Source organism: Corapipo altera, unplaced genomic scaffold (assembly GCF_003945725.1).
Source record: "Corapipo altera isolate COAL_440 unplaced genomic scaffold, ASM394572v1 44, whole genome shotgun sequence".
NCBI lineage: Eukaryota > Metazoa > Chordata > Aves > Passeriformes > Pipridae > Corapipo > Corapipo altera.
The window spans coordinates 7,619,335-7,641,045 of NW_020884880.1; the positions used below are offsets into that span (position 1 = coordinate 7,619,335).

Consider the following 21,711-nt stretch of genomic DNA (forward strand, 5'->3'; position numbering starts at 1 on the left):
AAATATGCCAAGTTGGAAGGGACCCACGAGGATCATCGAGGCCATCTCTTGGCCCTGCACAGGACCAGAAAATCATCTAAGCACTACATCTACGGAATCCAGCTGAGTTATGCCAGGGACAGATTAAACTTATTATTTTTTATTCTGCTGATTTTAGCATACTTTGAAATATATAATCATTTTAGGTGAGTTATTTTTATTTTTGGTCTTATTTTACTCCATCCAAATACTAGTACAGAAATTCTGAATTATGTCTAGTGGAAGATAAAAGTCAAAATCTCCAATCCAAACCCAACTTTTTCAACTTACCCTTCTCTATGGTATTCACTACATATGAGCTATGAACTGGAAAAATCACGATGTTCCAGCTGCAACGTACAGATTGTTTAAAAGAAGAAGAAAAAAACTGGATATATGTGCAAGACAATGTGGAGTACAGTCAGTCCTGATTACAAGCCAGCTGTGTGAGCTTGAGCTCTCATTAGCAGGGTTTAACTTCCTGAGTTAGGCTGAAACTTAGCACATCTTTTTCTTTTCCCTTAAGAAAAAAGATGTGGCTTCATGTAAAGGGAAAAAAAAGTCCTTATCAGGGTAAACTTCTTTCTTCTATCAAATGCAAAATTTTTACTTGATCAACTTGTTCAATAATTCTTGTTATGGTCGAGATTGCAAGTTAAACATTCCAGATATGAGGCAATAGGAAAATTTCAATGTGGGGGTTGGCTTTGGGATCTGTGTGTGTGTGTGCAGCATTCTTTTCCCACTAGGAACTTTTCCCACATTTATAACAATAAAACTGTGAATAATGAAAAAAAAATAATAATAATAAAAGAAGATCCTAAACACAAGGGCCAACATTTTCAAATTATAAACAAGAATGAAGTATGCCTTCTTATGATTCATCCATTAATTTTGGAAACTGGTAACTAAAGGTCACACCATTTATTTCAGAATTCAGAGGGAAAAGCTGGCTGATGACTTCATTTATTAGAAATAATTTGAATCTTTGGAAAGGCAGCCAGCAGGAATTTAGGATGCAATGGAGTTCAAAGTTTGTGTGGGTGTACGTTGTAGCGAAGTAAAGAATAGCAATCCAGGCTGCTTTAACTTGCCAGATACAATTTCCTTTCTCAACATTGTTTCTATGGGCTTGCCTAAAAAACTGGAAAAACTTACTTTTTATTTGCAAAATTGGCTATAGCTGGATTCAATGAAGCAGTACTATTAAAATTTTAAGTCTTGTGTAAGAGAAAAATACTGACATTGGCTTGGTGTTGTCTTTCTTATCCTGAATTAGGTACATGCAACTCAAAGGAACTGTACATGTTATATGTACACAGGTAACATGACTGTGTATAGACAGAGAGAGAGAGAGACAGATAGATATAGTGTGGATGCACACAGAAATTGTATCTATGTAACCCAAGGTCAAGACCAAGATTTTCCAATGTGATCAGTCTCTAAATCCACACATTGGCAAATAAATTCATCCTGTTCCTGCACAATACTGTGCTCCTGGGGCTCTCTAAAAAGTATGTGGTGTGGCTGGAAACACCCTGGAAACAGGGTTGGGCAAGCACTGTCCTCACCAAAGTCACAGATAATCTGCTGCATATGGAATGAAGCCTGAATTTCTTTTTTAATCTCCTGATGCAGCCTTTCCTCTAATCAGGCAACAGATGAACAGTTTATACCCCAGTTCAAGTGGGAACACATTGGAAGATGGGCTTTTCCAAATGGGTACCCCGGGCAGTGGGAAAAGCCCTCTGAGCCCAGAGGGACCAATGTTGCCATCCCCAGGAGACCCTTCTTGTCTTCAAAACCTGTTCCTCCAGAATCTTTCCACAGTGGTGGGATTTCTCGCCAGGTCCTCCAGCCCATCGGTGAGGACCCGTGCAAACCCAGAGACTCCCAGGAAAATGAAAGGAGCTGGACCTTTTTAGCTTTCTCTCTTGACAGACTATGCAGTACAGACTTTCTCTGCCGAAACACAACAGGTGTTTCACAGGCTGGCAAAAACAGCCAGGATATCTGCTGTGGAAGAGTAAAACCAGTCTTGATTAGTAACTAAACACTTGGTTGTTTTGCTAGTCTGATGGACTAAAATGTTGGTAATGTCTTAAACATTGTCAATATCATAGTATCCTTTTTGTCAAACTGCAAGGATGCAACAGTCTGTTTGTGGCAACCGACGCACCCCTTTCCTCCCAGTGTCTCCAGACTGGAGTTTGGACTATGGCTGGGAACTTGAGATAAGACCATTGCCTAATCATCTTAAGTTGAGAAGAAGTAAACAAGGCTCAGGAAAGAAGGCAGCATCTGTGTTAAGAATCAGCCCTAGTTGGACCCAGAGGGTAGTGGGGGAGAAGGGTTTCGGGTGTATGATTGTGAAATCTCTCCACTCACCAAAGGAGTAACCCCCTGCCCCCCCACCCTGAGAAGACCACATACACAAAGGACATTCACATGAGAGGTAGCTGAGAAGGGATCATATGCCACGAAAGATCCCCAAAGCGACCCCCTAATTAATTCCTGAGGCCTTCCACCACCAGAAGACTGCATGTAAGACAAGTGAGGCAACAAATTTGTTACAAGAGACTGCAAAGTTTCCCCCACACACACCCCAAGGGGAGGTGCCAAGCATCTCCTGAATGTATATTAATCCATTGGACTCTATGTTTTCTGGGAAAACCTCACCACCAAGAAGACCAGAACTGGACCAACGAGACGCCTCCAGGTTACACGGAGTGGTGATACTTTTTCTGTTTTAATCTGTCTCCATCCTGCTCTTTCTTCTCCCCCATCCCCTTCTTTTCCCTATTTCTTTCTGTCTCACATTTACCATTAAATAAAACCCATACTATCGCCTTTGGCATTTGGTCTCTTTGGTACCTTAATTCAAGCAGCAGCATTTCTAATAATTTTAAAAACAGGATCATAACAGCTGGGAGTACAAACATGACAAACTGGAATTTCATGCAGCCTTGAAGAGAAGACACTTTGTGTATCATCTGAATGGCCACAGTATTGGAGATGGCACAGGCCAGTTCTGCTGTCTGATGTAAGAAAACCCCATGTCAACTTCCTTCTCAAACCTGAACCACTCAAACAGCTTTTTGCAAGATCTTCTCTAGTCTGATGGCTCATTATGTCCTCTAAGGATCACAGCATTCTGTCTGTCTCCAAAACCCACCAGTCAGCACTAAATAAAGTTTATTATTTTGTGACTTTAGCAGAGGAGATTGGAGTGATATAAAAGCAAGCAGAGGCTTGAAACAGAAAACCTTTCCATTCTTACAAATGGCTATACCAGAGATCCTATCTTCCTAGGAAGGATATTCCTCATGTCTCTGCTTTTGGACTACTCAGAAATAACAAATACTTGGTTGTAAAGGAAAGGTTTTTATTATGTTCTGTATAAATAATATTTTATTATGTATTGTGTTTTGAAAGAGTTATTGAATACAAAATTGAAAGATAAGTGCAAAGAAATCTGTGTGTCTTCCTAGGAAATCTGAATTTATTACATGCAGAAGAAGATGCACTTTCCTTTTCAACTTTATATTAGAAAAAAAGAGATAAAATAAAATATTTATTTCCCTTCTGAGTGTCTTTACATTATGAACAGATATAGTTATTCTATCCTGCTGGGCCACTAGAAGTACACATTATAAGTTTATGAGGAGGCTTTTCTCATATGTTGTGGGAATGAACGTAATAACAGCACATACTAGAAATCTAAAGTTAAATACTTATTGTGCTTGAATGACTGGGGTTCTTTTTAACCCAAATCTGCTGGAAAAAAGGGTTATTTCACAACTCTCTAATTCTTCAGTGATATATTTTAAATATGAAATAATATGAAATAATTGTGGCTGCTTACACATCTCCTGAGCCCTGTTTGAGGTTACTTTCTGCATTCTGCTAAGCTTAATTTTACATCAAGCATTTTAAATACAAATATTCAGCAAACAAAGTGCTTCTGTTCCACTGAGAGGTAAAGCAGAAAATAATTTTAGAAAACAAAATGGTAAGAATGTGTAAGGGTAACATCTGCTGATGTTTCCTGGACCTGGCCAGAAGTTGTTCCTTATACTCTTAAAACTTTAGATTGACAAGTCAACATTCCAACCCCTACAGAACTAAAAGGATTTGTTTGTGGGTTGTGCTGACACTAGCTGGATGGCATGTGCCCACCAAAGCTACTCTGTCACTCCCCTCTTCAGCTGGACAGAGAAGAGAAAATATAACAAACGGCTCATGGGTCAAGACATGGACAGGAAGAGATCAATCACTGTCATGGGCAAACCAGACTCAGATCAGGCAACTTAGTTTAATTTTATTAAAAATCAAAATGAGAGTAGGATAATGAGAAATAAAACCTAAATCCTAGAGCAATTTCCCTCACACCTATTTTTTCCCCTTCTTAAATCTGCTATCCCAGAGGCGCTACCGCTGTAGCTGACTGGCTCATCCTTGGATAGCAGTGGGTTCATCTTGGAGCCAGCTGGCATTGGCCCTGTCAGATATGGGTGAAGCTTCCAGCATCTTCTCACAGAAGACAACCTTGTAGCCACATGCCACATCCCCCCTCTTATTATCTACAGCAAGCTGTCATCCCAGGGTGTCATGCTCTGTAATTCTATTTCAGATTCACATACACTCCTAAAAAAGTATTGGATCAGACTAGCACGAGTGTTTTTAAACTATAAGTGATTTTAAGCCAGCACAGAAAAACAACTTTAACACATTTTATGTAGTTGATGTATTAGAAATCCTCTTGTCCAAAAGTTTTACATGAATGTAACAAAATCAAACATCATTAAAACCCCTGACTCTGCAGAAGCATACTAAGAGAAAATGGTAACACACTATCAGAGTTGCCACTTATCAATGGAGCTTTTATTCTGAATTCATCTCTCTTCCCCTCTGGTACGATGCCAGGGAATTAAAGCTTCAGTGCACATTTTTGATGGAGTAACAGGACAATCACTGAAGTTTTTTTATGGCAGAAAACAAACAGAACCACTCCCCCCGAAAAACAAAACAAAACCAAAAAAAACCCCACAAAACAACCAAGCAAACAAAAAACTAAATCCACCCCTTTCTTCTTCACACAAAAGTAAAATAATATAAAAAACCCAATGAAATCCTGTGGCAATCAGTGAAACTGTATCTTGGAAGAAATGGGAAACAGGAGAAAAACAGAAAGACACTTGTGTATCTGGAACTCTCCTACAGCTTCTTCCAGCCCCTACTTTCATTCCCTCTTTCTACTAGCCCTGTGAATTGGCAGCTGTTTCTCTTCAATCAGCAGCTTTGGTTCAGCTACAGACTTGCACCTCGCAAAATTCTGAGACAGATTTTCTTCTGACCTTGCCTCCTCCAAAGCCCCGAAAGGAGGTGGAGATGCTTCATCTCTGCCAGTAGTACCTGGGGATAGCACTTGCCTGTTGCAGCAATGGAAAGCCAAGAGCTCTCTCTGCAGACCTGGTGATTCTCCTGGCAGTGTTGATGTGTGTCCACCAAAAATAATGGATATGTGAGTATTTACAGAGGGACAAGCAAGTCTGCCAATTCCAGCCCCACAGGGATTCCCCTTGTGCCACCCTGACTGTGCTGGATTCACCCGAAGCGGAAAGTCCTGCTTCAGCTTGCATCTGGAGGCATGGAAAGGAAATGTTTTCTGTGGGAAGGGGAGCTGAGCTCCAGGGAGAAGTCAGACCACACGGCAAAGCCCATCTGGTTGTTTGCTCTAACCAAAGCGATGATCACAAGTCCCTCTTCTGCTGCTCTTCCCCTCTGTCCTCCTGCACACCCACACACACAAGCCTGCTCGCTCTGGCACTCACAACACTCAGCAGGGTAATTCAGCTCCATGGGTTAGTTTTTGGATGGGATTGTAAAACATGAGAAGTGGACTGTCATCCTTGGCTCTGTCATCTGTTTAGTTTTCCTTTTAACCCCTGCTTTTCCCAGCATGGATAGCATTTAGACCCAGTTATAAAAATACAGCCCTAACAACAGTGAGCACAGAAACACCTAAAAGTCAGGCATGAAGTTCAGAGAATGCTTTTATCCATCAGCACGTTCATAGGGAAAGGTGTGGATGCCCACAAGGGCAGATAGTGTTCTGAACTTCAGAAAACTAAAAGTATACCTCAAACAAGCAGTTTTCAAATTCTATTTTATGCTATATCCTTTCCCTACAGTCTCAAGATCTGTACCTTAGATAAGAAAGGAGGATGCCTCACCTGAAAGCCACTGCCTAAAGTACTTAAGTCATTCTGTTGGATACAGACAACTAACCTGCTCTTTCTTCTCTGGTGTGATGGCAAGAGGTGTTGGTTACAGTACAAACAGTAACAGTCTTGGACTGGACTGTGAATCCAGACTTCCTCCAAAAGGCAACTCAAGATTTTAATTGCTTGGCATTATAGAAGAACTAATAATTTTACCGTTTTGCACACTTAAAGACCAACCAAAAAATAATAGAACCATCTCTTGAAACTCATTACAGAAGTGCAGCCAAGGATCTTGTACAAAAGAGATAGAAAGATAGGTTGTTTTACTGAAAATCACCAAAAAAATCTGAGATATGTGTATACATATGCACACTAAAGGTACCCTGCTCCTTGGTATGCTTTTAGGTTTTTTTCAGTTCTTTGAACACATATTTGTTTATGCACATATCTGTCCTTTGGTGACCAGTCTCAGCTCATTTATCATCTGTACAAAGCTTCAGACTGTTAAAAATCAACATAGACACCAAAAAAAATCTGCATGTAGATATACACTTCTTCCTTTGAATATTACTATGGGCTTACTCATAGACATGTGTTCTTTATAAAAAAATCAACTGTGAGTAATAGCAATATAAGTGTTCCTACAAAATATTCATATGTTGAGTCAATAGAAGAGGGGATGAAAGAAATCATATAATCATAGAATGGTTTGAGTTGAAAAGGACCTTAAAGATCATCTAACTTCCAACACCTCTGTCACAGGCAGGGACACCTACTAGATGAGGTTACTCACAGCCCCATCCAACCTGGCTTTAAACACTTCCAGGGAAGAGGCATTGTGGCAGTTTGAGCCACATTAGAAATCCAAAATCCAATTTCCAGGCTTCCCCCACCCCTTCCCACAATTTTATCTCAACACCGAAGAGAAAACTTTCAGGCAAGAGGCTTCTATAGGGGAAAGGGGAAGTATATACATTTTATTTACACAAATAAATACTATACAAGTTACAAGCAACTATATATATACAGATATTACACTTCTATCAGTCCCTTTAAGTTTTCTCCCTCAATTCAGTCCAGGAAAAAACTCAGACCCAGTCTCTCTCTTGTGGGTACTACAGTACTACATGCCCTTGGACACAGCCCCTCTCCATCTTTTTTGTAGGCTCCCTTCAGGTACTGAAAGGCTGCAATAGGTCACCTTGGAACCTTCTCTCCTCTAGGCTGAAAACTGCCAATTCCCTCAGCCTTTCCTAGTAGGCTTCCTTTAATCAACTTAGTGTCCCTCTTCTGGACTCAATCCAACAGGTTCATGTCTTTCTTGTGCTGAGGGCCCCAGAGCTGGATGCAGCACTCCAGGTGGGGTCTCACCAGAGCAGAGCAGAGGGAGAGAATCTCCTCCTTTGACCTGCTGGCAATGGATAGGCTTACATGCATGTGGACTTTTTTGTGGTTGTTGGAGAAGAGATGAGTGGGAGGAGTAGATTAACTCCCAGCACTTGTTTGCTGCTTCCTACCACGGATAGTAAAGATGAGAAAAGGCATCTTCCTTTCACTACTGATACACATATAGCACCAAAACATGCAACATGAAAACAATGCCTGGGCCTTTCACGGGAAGAAATCTCTTGACATTCTTTGTCATTGCAAAGTTAAGCTGTTCATTTTAACTGGTATTCCTGAATTATTGCTTACTAAACCCCCCCCCCAACTTTGACCTATCTGGTATATACATGCCCTCTCTTGACAGCAGCTTTTTACATATAAATTAAAATAAGGATCAGTACAGTAGAGATAAAGTCACCCATGAAATGGTACTTTAATATGCTTCTCAGTTTCCTAGGAGCAGACCATTTGTTAATGAAGACAGGATATATAATGAAATTTGTTTTGCCTGTTAAAATTCTTTCAACAAACACTGAAATGAAAGATGTATTTAAATATATATAATTTTCTTTTTACACTGATATTTGCAAAAGGTACTGTAAAAAGAAAATGTCCCCATGGGGGGAAATATTTAATATCATTTGTGAGGTAATGAGATATTCTAGTTGTAAGGGCCATACAAAAACATTACATATGAATCACTGTACAGCTCAAAATGAAATTTTGTTCACTAATGGGTGAGAACTCAACTCCAGTTCTCTGTCTCTTTTTCACAGGTGCAGACACAGAAAATCCAGTACACACAACTGGAACTTATTTCAAACCAACATGGGTATTTGAGCAATTTTTTCAAATACTGAGAAACAAACAGTAGGCCAACTTTTGCCAGTAAAGAAGAAAAAGGAAATCTCTCATTTTACAGTGTAATCTGACCAATTCACTTAGATGGTTTAGGGAGGAAATTTCACTCTGGAATTGCAACCTTTTTTAAACCTTTTTAAAAAAAATACCCAAGATGAGCTGTTGAAAACTCATTAAAATCAATGCAACTCAATAAACAGTCATGTGCTTCTACTTTTAAACACAGTTAAAACCATACAAAGCAGCACAAAATCTCTTTTTATTGCTGTCTAAACTTGTTCTGGATCAGAAAGAGCAATACTTACTACAAAAAAATAATGAAAGCAGCTAATAAACCTTACAGAAAACAGTAGAGTCAAGCACATGCAAGCAATATGCTGAATAGCTGTTGATTTTCTGTCTGCTGAGTGACTTCAGATCTTGTCACCAGCACAGTTAATGGGGTCCAAAATCCCATGGAATTTGTTGTGTGACACTGGCCAAGTAAAACAAGCACTGGATCCTAGGACACTGGACATGTCACGTGCTGCCATTATAGATCATGCTGCTGTTCTCACTCCCATGCCAGTAGAAAAGCCTGTTTTTTTATATTAAATGCAGACTCTCTCAAATCAGTTTTAATAAAAAATTACTTGTGTGCAACTGTATTTAAATGTCTAGCAATTACCTTGATTAACTCAAGATGATCTCTTTCTTCATTCAACTCTTAAGCCTGACTACCTAAAGGTTGGATAGAAGGCATACCAAAACCATTTCATTCTGCGTTTTTTTATGGTTCTTCCTTCTAACTTCATGATCTTAGTCATAAACAATGTATAGAGCAACTCCAAGAAACTTCTTACCAAAGCAGGACTTAACATACCCGATATTTTCTGAGCACTTACTAAATATATATATACTTGAAACCTGGTGATGGGTCATGCCCATTTTTCACAGGATTTAAAGAGTTAATGTATTTTGCAGAATCATATGCACAGTATATGCATTCATACGTGGTATCTACAGCCTACAATATAAACCAGGGGTAACTGTATATAGAAACAGTTTCCTGGTAAATCAGTCTGCATATTTGAGGCCCCAATGTCAAAGCATCTAAACTGTTATTGTCAAAACCACCTTTGACTTTTTTAAGGGACTATGACTATCATCTGAGTAGTTTACTCTTGAAGATTTCTTAAAAGGAATGTAGTTTATTTTGCACAATTTGCAATTCCATAGTAGGGCCACAGACACTGAGGAAATGACAACATTGGGTAAATGGATTTTTCTATTCAATGCTTTGCTTTGTTCAAAAGGAAGCTGATGGGTTTTTTTGTCATTGCAATTACTATGGAATTGGAACACAACTCCTCCTAACCTGGCTTTGAGAACTGAACAGGTACAGTTCAGTATAATAAAACACAGGGACCTTCTACCCTTGTTGGGAACTGAAATACTGAAATATGATGTGATACATGGAACAGTTGTTACTAGCACACAATTTATTGATTACACTCCCCATAATACAAGAGGTTTGTAGCTGGATAAAATAAAGATCTCCCAGTATAGCAGCAACATACATACTAATATGGAGGACCTTGATTTTCTCCTAATTGCTATAAGGTATTGTCTGCACAGAGTCCATTAGGATCATACTTTTGGCATATTTCAAATTTAATTACAATTGTGAAATACCCTCCAAAAATACAAAAGAAACACACTGAAGGCTGACACCCTTACAAGTTAAAAAATTAGCTATCCCAGTAATAACATCCTCCTAGAGAAATTATTGGGGTTTTTTTCCATTCAAATATTCCATAATTAAATTCAAACATTAGAAAGTAGATTTGCTAAATTTGATAGACTTGAAAGCATGGGAGCGCCAGGGAATCTATAATAAGACTTATCGGGCTAAATTATTTTCAGAGCTACATATCTGTGAACTTTGCTATCAAACAGGTGGTTCAGGCCACAAAAATAAAATACCAACAATGACTGGCATAAATAACTCCATCTTCCCTTATGAAATAATGAAGTTCTTTTCCTGAAATGCTATCCTTAAAAATCATATTTCTCTTGTGAGCTAAGCTATAAAAGATTGTGTAAAAGAGTGTGATTGGCTAAATTTTTAATGCAGAGAATATTCCAATGCAGTCAAATTTTTCCTATTTTTCCCATTTTTTCTTCCAATCGGTACTTGTTAGACTACTTTTCCATTTGTTGTCTAGTATGTAATTAAAGTGCACTGCAATGTAGAACTTCCATTCTTGATAATGAAAGTCAGTCATAAGGAAAACAATATAGTCTGATTTTGGTTAGGTTTAATGTGTTGCCTTAAAATTCCAACATGTACAGTAAGAATGTTCTGAACTACTGAACAGAAGAGCATAGGTTGTAACATAAGCAAATAAAGTCCTGCTGTGCAGGAACATTAAGTACCCTCATTATCAGTTGCTAGGGTTGTCCTCATTAATTTCCAGCTTATGTCATGAGGCTACACCCACAAGGGTGATAACTGTCAATCATATCAGACTGGGTCTTCCACTGGTCAGTACTGCTCCAAGCTCACAGATCTACAGCATGTAGCATTTTTCCTATTTAGTATTTTTTTTTTTTGTGAGTGCACTGACAGACATGTATTAATTACATTTCAACTGTCCATTATGCTATATTTTCCATTCCTTTCTCCTATTCTTGATATAAACACACAAAATTAGCTCTTGATGACAATTCTGGTTTCTGTAAGAGAATGCTGAGCAGCCTTTCTACAGGATTTTAATTTCTTTTTGATTAAGCCTGTGTGAATTTAAACTCTTAATCAAAGCTCTTGCCAACATTTTAAGTAAATTGCAAAGCCAATCAAGACTTGCTCGTTTGTTTTCATAATGTTTCACCGCATGTAAATTTTCCACTTGGGGGAATGATGGTATGCTGAAATACTAAAATAGCAAATAAAGAAAGGAGAATTTGCCCTAAAAATACCACAGCACGTAAGCTCTACCAACATACGTTCTGCTCCTGTTACAGCTCCAAGTAGAAAAATGTAAAAGTCTCCCTATTAAATCTGAATGGCTTTCAAACTGGCCCTGCATACTTGTCTAAATATTACACTTTCACTTCTCCATGCTCCCTTTCTTCTTGCACAAGAAGCATGGATTCCAGGATAACACAAGTAATTTCTGTTTATCCACAACTGCACAGAGGGATAAAAGGAAAGCTTCAGGCACAGCCCAGACTTAGGGATTATGTCATCTCTAATACCTGCTGCAATGCAAACCACCTAAATGCAACTGTAAGCCCAGTTTAGCTCAAATAGCTGAAGTCTTGTGATTTTTGGACCTGAAAAGTATTTATTCCATTTGCAGGGTCACCAGTACACAGCTGGCAAACACCAAGATCTATGGCTTCAGTATTGATAGAGTAAGAGAGGCTATGTATATTCCATAGACATATATCATGTTTGAACAGGTGCAAGTATTAACCACAAAGAAAGTTTCTCAGTTTCATTCTGGACTGTGAGATTGGCATGTCATCAGTATGCTCCAAGGAGGCTTCTTCAGTCAGCTTTGAGAAGGTCCTGTACTGCAAACCAGCTAACTCAAATGATTAATAGATGATAACAAGACTAAAAAGGTCTCCTGTAGGTTGACAGGTAATACATTATATAAAGATCTTTTCATCACAGCACAGCAAATATGTGGAAAGTCAACATGAATCAAACATATTCATACTGTAGCCATTCTATTTTTTCTATTTTCTATGCTAATCACTATCTTTAATTGTTACTATATTTGCTATGACATAAATGAGGGAATTTTCTAAGCTGAGATCTCAATGGTATTTAATTCTTTTTTTTCTTGGTAAAGAATAATTACAGTTTTAAGATTTTATGCAGAACGCCATGAGGAATCTAAAATTAAAACTGTTATTAGAAGCAGTTGAAAGCAAGCAGTGAACTGAAGCTGTGCCTTGCAATCTTGGCTATTGTTGTATTATTGCAGAGTCCCATAGGTAGCCCTCACATGTACAGTACAGAGACTTCACATCCTGGCTCTTTTGATTCTTTTGTCTGCCCTCCAACCTGCACAGCCAGGAACTTTCACTTGAGAAAGATTTATGAAGCCTCCGCTAACAGGGTCAGCCCTGTTATATCACCAGAGAGCTTCTTCTTAAAAATAATAACATCTATCCACAGCTAGGCAGGGCGGTCTCTCTTGGCACTCGCTTTCCCTGTTTGTCTTAACAACAGGCACACACAAAGCCCTCGGTTCTAGTGAGGGCGGTCAGCAATTCCCATAGGCACAGTAGCCCCATCTCCTGCTACCTGCCAGGCCTGTGTCAGCTGAGATAACCCACACCTCCAAGAACCACTTCAGATTTGTAAAGTCTCAACTCTTGGAGCCAGTGGGGTTATATCTTTGCATATAAAAAAGTTTGCAAATCTACAAAATCCATAAAAGTTTGCAATGTGGACTAATAAAAACACTACAGAGGCTCTGATTATACTGAATTACAGTGCAAGACCCTTTATTCTTATGTGCCAGTCACTAATATTATTTCATTATGTAGAGTGGTCACCCTGACTGAAAAACTCCCATCATTTCTAGTAATTAAGAGATTCTTTGCTAACACGTTAAAAGCTACTTCCAAGGATATTATGATTTTTACAGTGCAAGTGGTTTCACTATTCATTGCACATAGTATTTGGAAGAGAGAGAAAAATGATTTTTTTTTTTTACACTGCAGTTATCAAATATTAAAAGTATTTGAAAATATTAATAATAGGTAAGGAAAATTCTTTTTACAGTCATTTTTCCCAAAGTAGTTCGTGCTTAGAAGCTTGGACAAATCCTCAGATAATCTGTCCTCCTCTGTATATTTCTTAATAAAATAAAAAGTTGAACTGGTTCCCAATCCTCCCCTCCTGCTTAAGAAAATGCTCTTAAATTTATTTTATTTATTAAGATTACATAAAGTGTTTCTTTCACAGTAAGCATTCCTAACAAGTTTAGTCCCCTGTGCTGGGAGGAGGAAGACTCTTTTCATGGATATTCAGCCAAGGGTTCCTGAGAGTTAATACTCCCACTCTTCTTCTTTGAGTGTCAAGGGATTTTTAACATCCGCAAAACAGACAGGAACTTGGGTTTCTGCCTTAGGAAAAGAATGGATTTTTTTCACCACAAAATAATATGCTGTGCAATTACCAATAAAAAAAAGGAATATTCTTTACTCTAAAGTGCACAAAGTGCAAGAAGCATTTGTTGGTCATTTACTGCAAAAGGCATAAGGAATTTAAATTAAGTTTCAAAGTGAATATAGAAATCAACAACATAAAGAAACCTCAAGCACTATACAGTACAAATTATTTAAATGATAAATAGAAGTCTGTAATATGACAGGTATTGAGACATCACAGATTATACTGTTCACTTTTATAAAATACTGATGACTAGTAGACTGTATTCACTGTAACAAGTGCCATAAGATCTAGATAGGTATAACATGTTCACATAAAAGAATCATTAGTTTCAATCAGCTCTGTGTGGGAGCATTTCCTTTCACAAATCCAGCTGGAGGACAGAGCCTTTATTAAACTAAAGACTACTGTTTCTGAAGTTTAATAAGACAGAAGGAATAAAGATTTTATCCCTGCCACATCCATTTACTATGTACAGAATTGGGGGATAACCCATCTTAAATTAGAATTTGCTGATTGGGGTTTTTTGGGTTGTTTTTTTCTTTTTTTGGCCATTGCAAGAGTAGATCAATGAAACAAATCCTTGACATGATGGACAATTTTAACAGTGAGGAAACAAGCTGAATTAACACTGACCCCCACAAAAGCTGTTCTTTTGCTCAGAGGACATTAATGGTACTTTAATATTTCATAATAAACTCATCCAGATCATTGAGCAATTGGAATAGTCTTTCATTCAGAAACACATGCATGTATTGCTATCAAGGAAGAACCTGGCAGTCGTAAAAAAACATTCATGCTGTAAAAAACCAAATTTTTCTCTCCTCTGACCCATGTCACACATACAAAAACGGTTTTATAAAACCATAAATTTTTGAATCACTTTACCTTTACAAAAAGAATATCAGCAATTATGTACCAGTTTTAATTAATTAAAACCATTCTCAAAAACTTAATCATGGTTCTGTGCAACACAACTTCTGAAGTTTGCTTTAAGGTATGTTCTCCTAATCCATAGTCAAACTCTTCCAGAAGCAGTGAAACAGCAGCCAGCACAGGATGCTTTCAGGGGGGTATACATTCTACGTTTCCTTGGAGAATAGACTAATTCTTGATTAAAGCAATGTAACAGTCACCAAGTGTGAAGATTTCCTAGGTGACCACAGGTTGTGTAGAATTACCCAAGCTAACCGGCAACTAGCTCTTTTGCAGACTGCAAACCAGGGCAAGAAAATTTAACACAAGCTATCCTGCCTGTTCAGAGTCTTAGAGCTGTTTTTCAATGCTATCAGAAACAAACCAGCTAGATAAAGGATGTCTCCATAAGCAGCAGTTAATTCCACGAGAGCAATTAGTAGAGAACACAGTTATTCTGTAAGAGATAAGGTTCTTCAGTCTCTCAGAGGAAAAAAAGTATTCTTTAAGTTGCTCCCTTCAAACATGAGAAAGTAGTACTGTTCTCCCTTAAATGCAAGCTTTTTAAAAAATAGATATTGTTGCTCAGATCAAACATGTATCACAGGGATGGTCTCACTTTTTCAGGACACTGACTATCAGAAGTTGTTTTTCATTCAACAGTTGTATGACTCAACTTTAAAGATGTATTTTCAAGAAGCAATTTTGTTACCCTACTGGCCTCACCTCTCATAGTGTCTAAAGGTTTTCATTTGTCTCAAGTAGACATTTTATAATAGAAAATATTCCATATATTTATAATGTAACAAACATATAAAAATAGCCATCTATTAAATGCGCACAGGTTCAAAAACATTTCTTCCTGCAAAGATGGCTTTTCCATACTTCCTCCACTACAGTTGGACATAAAGTACATTACAAGTCACAGGGCAAGGAGGGAAAGGCCTTCCTAAGCCAGCCTCAGCACATCCCCAGTAACATTTCCGTTGACCTTTTCCACATGTAAAGGAGGCTCCAACTCAAATGACCCTCTGATTCCTCATGCAACAGCAGCAACACTCCTCAGCCCTTACCTTGTAACAGTTCACAGTTTCTTGTCCAACGAACTTAGGCAAACTAGAAACATCTTCTCTATACCATGCCTGTTTCTTTCTCCACCATGGGGTCAGCTATGTCTGTACTTTTTCTCAGGCCACCTGATTTTCAAATGTCCAAAGCGACTGGAACTCCAAACAATGGAAGGGTTTTTCACTTGATCCATAGAACTACTTATTCCCCTATAGTCTTAAAGTACCCAGCTCTCAAATAGACATGAATTGCAATCCTTGCCAACACACTCAGACACATACACAGCGAAAACAGAAATAGTTAAATATCAGCTTTTGCAGTCTCCTCTCAAAATGATGCTATTTCCATAGACTTATATTCCTTGATAATTAATTTTGATACCTCAAATTTTAAAATCTAGCATTTGGTATTTGTTACAGAGTGAATACTTACTATTTTAAAATTAATATATTATTGAACATTAACTACATTCTGTTAAACCAAATTTGAATTCTATATGTGTTCTTTTAAAATGTCAGTGCCATCACCATATCCAAGACACTGATAAATAACCACTTGCTGCAATAATTACTCCCTGTGCTGTGCTATGGAATTAATACTTACAGCAACCAAATGATAAGTTACTTCTGAGATACTATTTTTATTTATGCTTCTTATATCACCTATATTCAGTACAGAAGTGTGAAGTGATTTACGCAGTCCTTCATTTCTTCAGCTTCTTAAAGATGAAAAATAATCTTATTTTACGCATCCTGTATGGAATTTATGCCATTGCAAATCATGCTTCTATAAAACCTGACATTGCTTCAGTCAACAAGAAAATTAAAATCTCTGATTCACTTATTAAATGAAAGGAATAAAAAACCTCTCATCTAAAACCCTTATACTCCTAAAAACAATTAATCTTATTTCACTAAAAAGTATGTCTTCTATTGCCAGGACTGTCTCATTTAATCGGAAATCTGAAATTTTAAGAAAACTTTGGTTCTTTAATCCATTGTATTTCCATAATAAAAATGAGGAATGGACTTCCTTTAGAAGTCAGTTGTATGTTTTTACTAGAGCATCTGGGGGGGGGATCACAACAAAAAAAGAGGTATGGAATATTTTTTCTTAAAACTTAAAAGCAAATACGTAATAAAATAAGAGCATTAAACTTTGTTGCAGATTTTTATCCAGAAAAATCTTTATCTTTAAGAAAAAGAAATGATTTTAAAATTATCTACAAGAATAAACTAGTAATTTGTTCTATTTAATGGTATAGTAAAAGTAGAACTACGTAGACACCTTATATAAAAACAATATCATCCACTTTTTAAGATTTAAGAATCTTCAGAGTAAAAAACAACAAGATAAAAGGACAGAGAGGGAATTTAGAATCTAAAAAGCAAGCAGTATTGCAACTTACAGTAGCAGTGGAGTTGCAATTCTTCTACTATAAGGAGAATTCCTGTGGCAATTCGGTTTTTAAACTAATTCTATATGATACTATTCCTATTTTGAAAAGGTTTCTCCTCATTGGTCTCTCACCTTCAGGTTTTAAATATTTGTTCTTCTTATATAGCATTACAAAAGTGTTTTGCTTTATTTTGATAGTCGTGCATTTGGGTTACAACACAGCAGTGCAGGGTACCAATCTGAGGTACCATCATATAGCCATGATACTATTTTTTCTTTTAGTACCTAATCCAAACATAACTTCATGAGTCTTCACCTCATATACAGTGAGTCATCCTGTTTAATCCTCAATAGTTTAGGAACATTATAACTCACATACGCACCAAACCAAACATGGCAAGGTCAGTTGTAGTACTATCAACACAATCTGCTTTGAAAACATAACCCTCAGATTACTATGTTATGAAATTTTACTATCCATGTCACACCACTAGATTTATTTGGCACTTGCAGTCATGACTTGTTCTTCCGGAGGAATTCCTTTATAATTGAGCATTAGTTATTGTACCATTAAAACACAGCGTTTCCGTAAATTTTAAACAGATAACAGCACTTTCTAGCAAGTGGTTTTTTAGATACAAGTTTATTACCCAGTTACAGGGAAAAAGGAAAAAAAAAAAAAAGAAAAATTGGCTAAAAAAGTTTTTCCTTTTCTAGTTAAAATAACATAGATGAGATTAACAGAAAACTTCCTGCCATTGCTCCCAAAGGAATATTCCCCAACTACAAAATTAGTAGGGAGCCATTTCTAAGTGTAAATGTTTTAAAACCTAATGTAATAACCAACAGTTACATGACAGATATTTTCTAAAATGATCTTTGATACATTTATACCATAAACATTGATCTTTGATAAGTATTTTTATCTATTTCTTTAATTTGTGGATGCTCAGTTTAGGTTCAACCTTATTAACAATGGCAATGGTCCAGCATCCTGGTAGAAATATGCAGTGGGCACAGATTGCTTCAGCTTCAGGGCTTACTCATATTTCAGATGAGGAGTGGGCCTGTGAAGTTGAACTATTATTTTTCCACAAAAATGCAAAGAGACCAGGATGAATAGGCTCCTTTCATTATTCTCTGAAGGAAAAGGAAGATTAAAAGGTTCATGGCAAATTGTGTCCTTGCATAGATGTCAGGACAAAGTAAGGTTCCCTGTAAAAACATTTTCTTTACATTTTTGGCAAAGTACTTCCCCAAGAAATACCACTCATGATGTCAGATATACTTTAGTATGAAGGATTAACATTTTGTATCTCTTTGCTGATCTGCAGAGAATCCAAAAAGGCTGAAATAACCTTTCAGCTAGATTTTTCTTAAAAAAAAAAAAAATCACACCTCAGACCTTTAGTTCAGGATGCTAACTAATTAGAAAGACTGGCCTTATGGCATCTAATGCAAGCAATACTGTTTACTCAAATAGGTTTCATAAAAATATACATGCCAAAAGCAGAACAAATCCCTCAAGATCATTAAGAGGGCAGAGGATTTTTGGGGATTTTCCCTTGTAGACTAACTCAATTAATGTGGTAAAATTAGGTGTAGAAGTAACAATTTTTATTTGCAATGCGAATATTAATCTTGAAGTGTCAAATTACAGTACAAGTATTTCATACTGAACTGTAATCAGTATAACATCATGCCCTCTTTCACAAACTAACATATTTAATGGTCATCATATCGTAAATGTAGCGTATCAACATAGTGGATTATAGAGAATTCATAGAGTTACTCTCCATTATGGATAGTAGAGAAATTCAGAAGACAAAAATTAATTTTTACTTTAAAATAAGTACCAGTCTCAAAATAGCTCACAACTGTAACCTGTTTCAAATTTTAACATAGTAGTCAGCGATTTAATTTTTGAATCCTTAAAAGTGTTGCAAACACAATTTTATAAATAATAGGAAAATAAATAAAACGATCAAAGGTGAAATTCATGACTTGAGAATAACATCAGACTTACAATTACAGTTGCTGTGGTTTGTGTATAGGAATCAACAGCATACACTAGAACTACACTCTTGGCTCATCTGACCACGTTAATATTTAACATTCAAAGCTGCTGCTAATACAGCATTCACCTGAGTCAGACTTAGGGGCTGCAATACCTTGGTTTCAATTAGCATTCCAAAGGTCTCTTTAGAACAAATCACAGATACAGTGAATTTCTTCCTGAACTAGGTATCATTCCCTGCATTTGGATTTTAATTGACAATACTTACTTAGCTACTCCTGTTTTCTATTTCTTCTGGCACAGTTTATTTCTGATTTTACCTCTATTGTGCTACTTCTGAACCACATGGCAAACACTTTCAGCCACGATACAGGTTATATAAACTATTTCTACTAAAGTAAGCAGAAGTCTAGTAAACCTCTGAAAGTTAGAGATAACTGTGCATTTCACTATTGATCCAGTTTCTGCCATATTTAACTTTCCTATGTCAGTGTCTGACATAACATAGACATAACATATGCACTTATGTTTTTTTTTTCTAAAATAAAACAGTTTTACTCAGTCATTTTTAATTTGACTTTACTTTGGCTATACTGCAATCAAAACAGTCCTGACAAACTAGTAGAGATTGGGCTGATCTTAGGATGTGACACCATTAAGGAAATCTGTCTTGCAAGGAGGAAATTCAACAGCTGCTTCTGGAGGAAGCATCTTTATCACTTAGTCAGAGAGGAACCAACTGCTTAGCATAATTTTAAAGGCAGCTCCTCTGTCACAGGCATCATCATTCAGCTGATGTGTAAAAACCATTTATAAATATTAGCAATCATCTAGCATTTTTCAAAAGAACAGGAAAGTTAATCCTGTTTCCTGACTGAGTTCTGCCTTGCATAATTACATTCTGACTACATAAGTTCTCCTGCAATTTCAGTTAATTACAGTATTATTCTTACTTCCTGTCCGAAAGTTATTTGTGTAGTAACCATATCCTACTAAAGTGGAAGATGAAGTAAGCTCTGTTAGTTATTTTGATTAATATGTAAAATGTTGTGCTATCACCTCACAGAAAAACCCACTACATATTGGATATTATTCCCAACTAAAAAATGTGTGAAACTTTTCAGCAATTATATTAACACTCAGTAGCCCACCTCTCAAGGGATGCTTGTATTACTTGACTAGTAGATATAAATCTGTACGTACCTAAAAAATATTAATCCAGCCTTTTAGTGAACATAAGCAAATGAAAAAACTCTCTCCTAAGATGTAAAAAGTATACAAGAATAATATACAAAGTATACATAAAAGTATAGTTTCTTAAAAAGAAAAAGGCAATGGCAAGCGCTAACAGTGTAGAGGACAATTTCACGCAACTCATCTAGTAAAAACTACTATTGCCAGTTCTGCACATTGGAAAATCATTATATTTTCTTGAAAATTGTAAACTTTGAGGCATATCTAATTGGGAAGAGACTAGAGTATTTTCAGAAGACCAAACAGGGCTACCTAACTTTATGGGAAAATTGCATCTTAGTTAAATAAAAAAAAAATACAGGATTTCTTAGTGCCTAATATAAAAAGAGTGCTTTCCTTCATTTTTGGTGCAAACTCTCATTTTGCAATTAACAGCAAGCCTTCTAACAGTTTGTATAGGATAGGGCTTTATCCCTCAACTTTGACATGCAGTAGCCATAAATCTATCCATCATCACTCCTCCTAAACTCGTCCTGACTCTGAGTATATTCCTCCACACCATCCCAATGCCTACTGCTTTCTGTCACATTCCCCTGCTCCATCCAACCCTCCCCATGCTCTTCCCCACATCCGGCAATGCTTCCATATCCCACTCAGACAGACAGACATAGCATTTTCCTATGTGAATATACTCCACTTTGCCTGCCCCAGCTTTCTCCTTCTATAGTCATTTTTGTGATATCTAAAATCTCTCCTAGTGCTTCAACTGCTGTAGTTTAGACCCTTTCCACTATTATAAAAATTATTTTGCTCCTCCAAGAACCAGGAAAAAAAAAAAGAAAAATGTGTCCTACAGGCACAAAACTCAAAAACAAGGAGAAATAATCTCAGATTTATTTTAAAACCAACACCACAAAAAAATTCTTGAGACAGGATAATACTGCAAGACCTGGCCACACATGCAGATAAGCCATCATGACACGCTTGAGAAACAACTAGTTTGACTAGCAAATCTGAACTATCGCTTTGTCAGCCCGTTCTCCTATTCCTCCATAAGGAAACCGCAGCCACAAGTGGGTGGTGGAGTCCAGAACCAATGCCTTCCCTGGGAGTTGTGTTGCCACTGTAACTGATGGGCTGGGGCAGCTTCCAATGGCCACCTGGTTACTTAGCCTTTAGCTGAAGGGTTTTTTCCCAGAGACTAGCAATTTGTTCTCTCCTGACTTAGTCACTTTTTCTTCATGGTCACTCTCCATTCCTCCTGTTCTCTCTTCTAAACGGCTTCCCTTCCCTCTCTCTAAGCAAACACACGTGACAGCAAGTGTTGCAACTGGTGATACTTTCACACTTTCTTTGCACCTTTTAACGTCTTTCTTTGTTCTGAGCACAAGATACTTCCAAGCGATGTTTTAGGCATTACATGGTAATTGAGACAAGTAACTTCTGCATCC

At 37.2% G+C, this 21,711-nt stretch overlaps 1 protein-coding gene across 1 annotated transcript in view; it reads right to left on the bottom strand.

Moving 5' to 3' along the window:
- Window positions 1-21,711, bottom strand: part of AGMO (alkylglycerol monooxygenase) — a 188,425-nt gene that overhangs the window by 132,991 nt on the left and 33,723 nt on the right. The window lies entirely within an intron of this gene.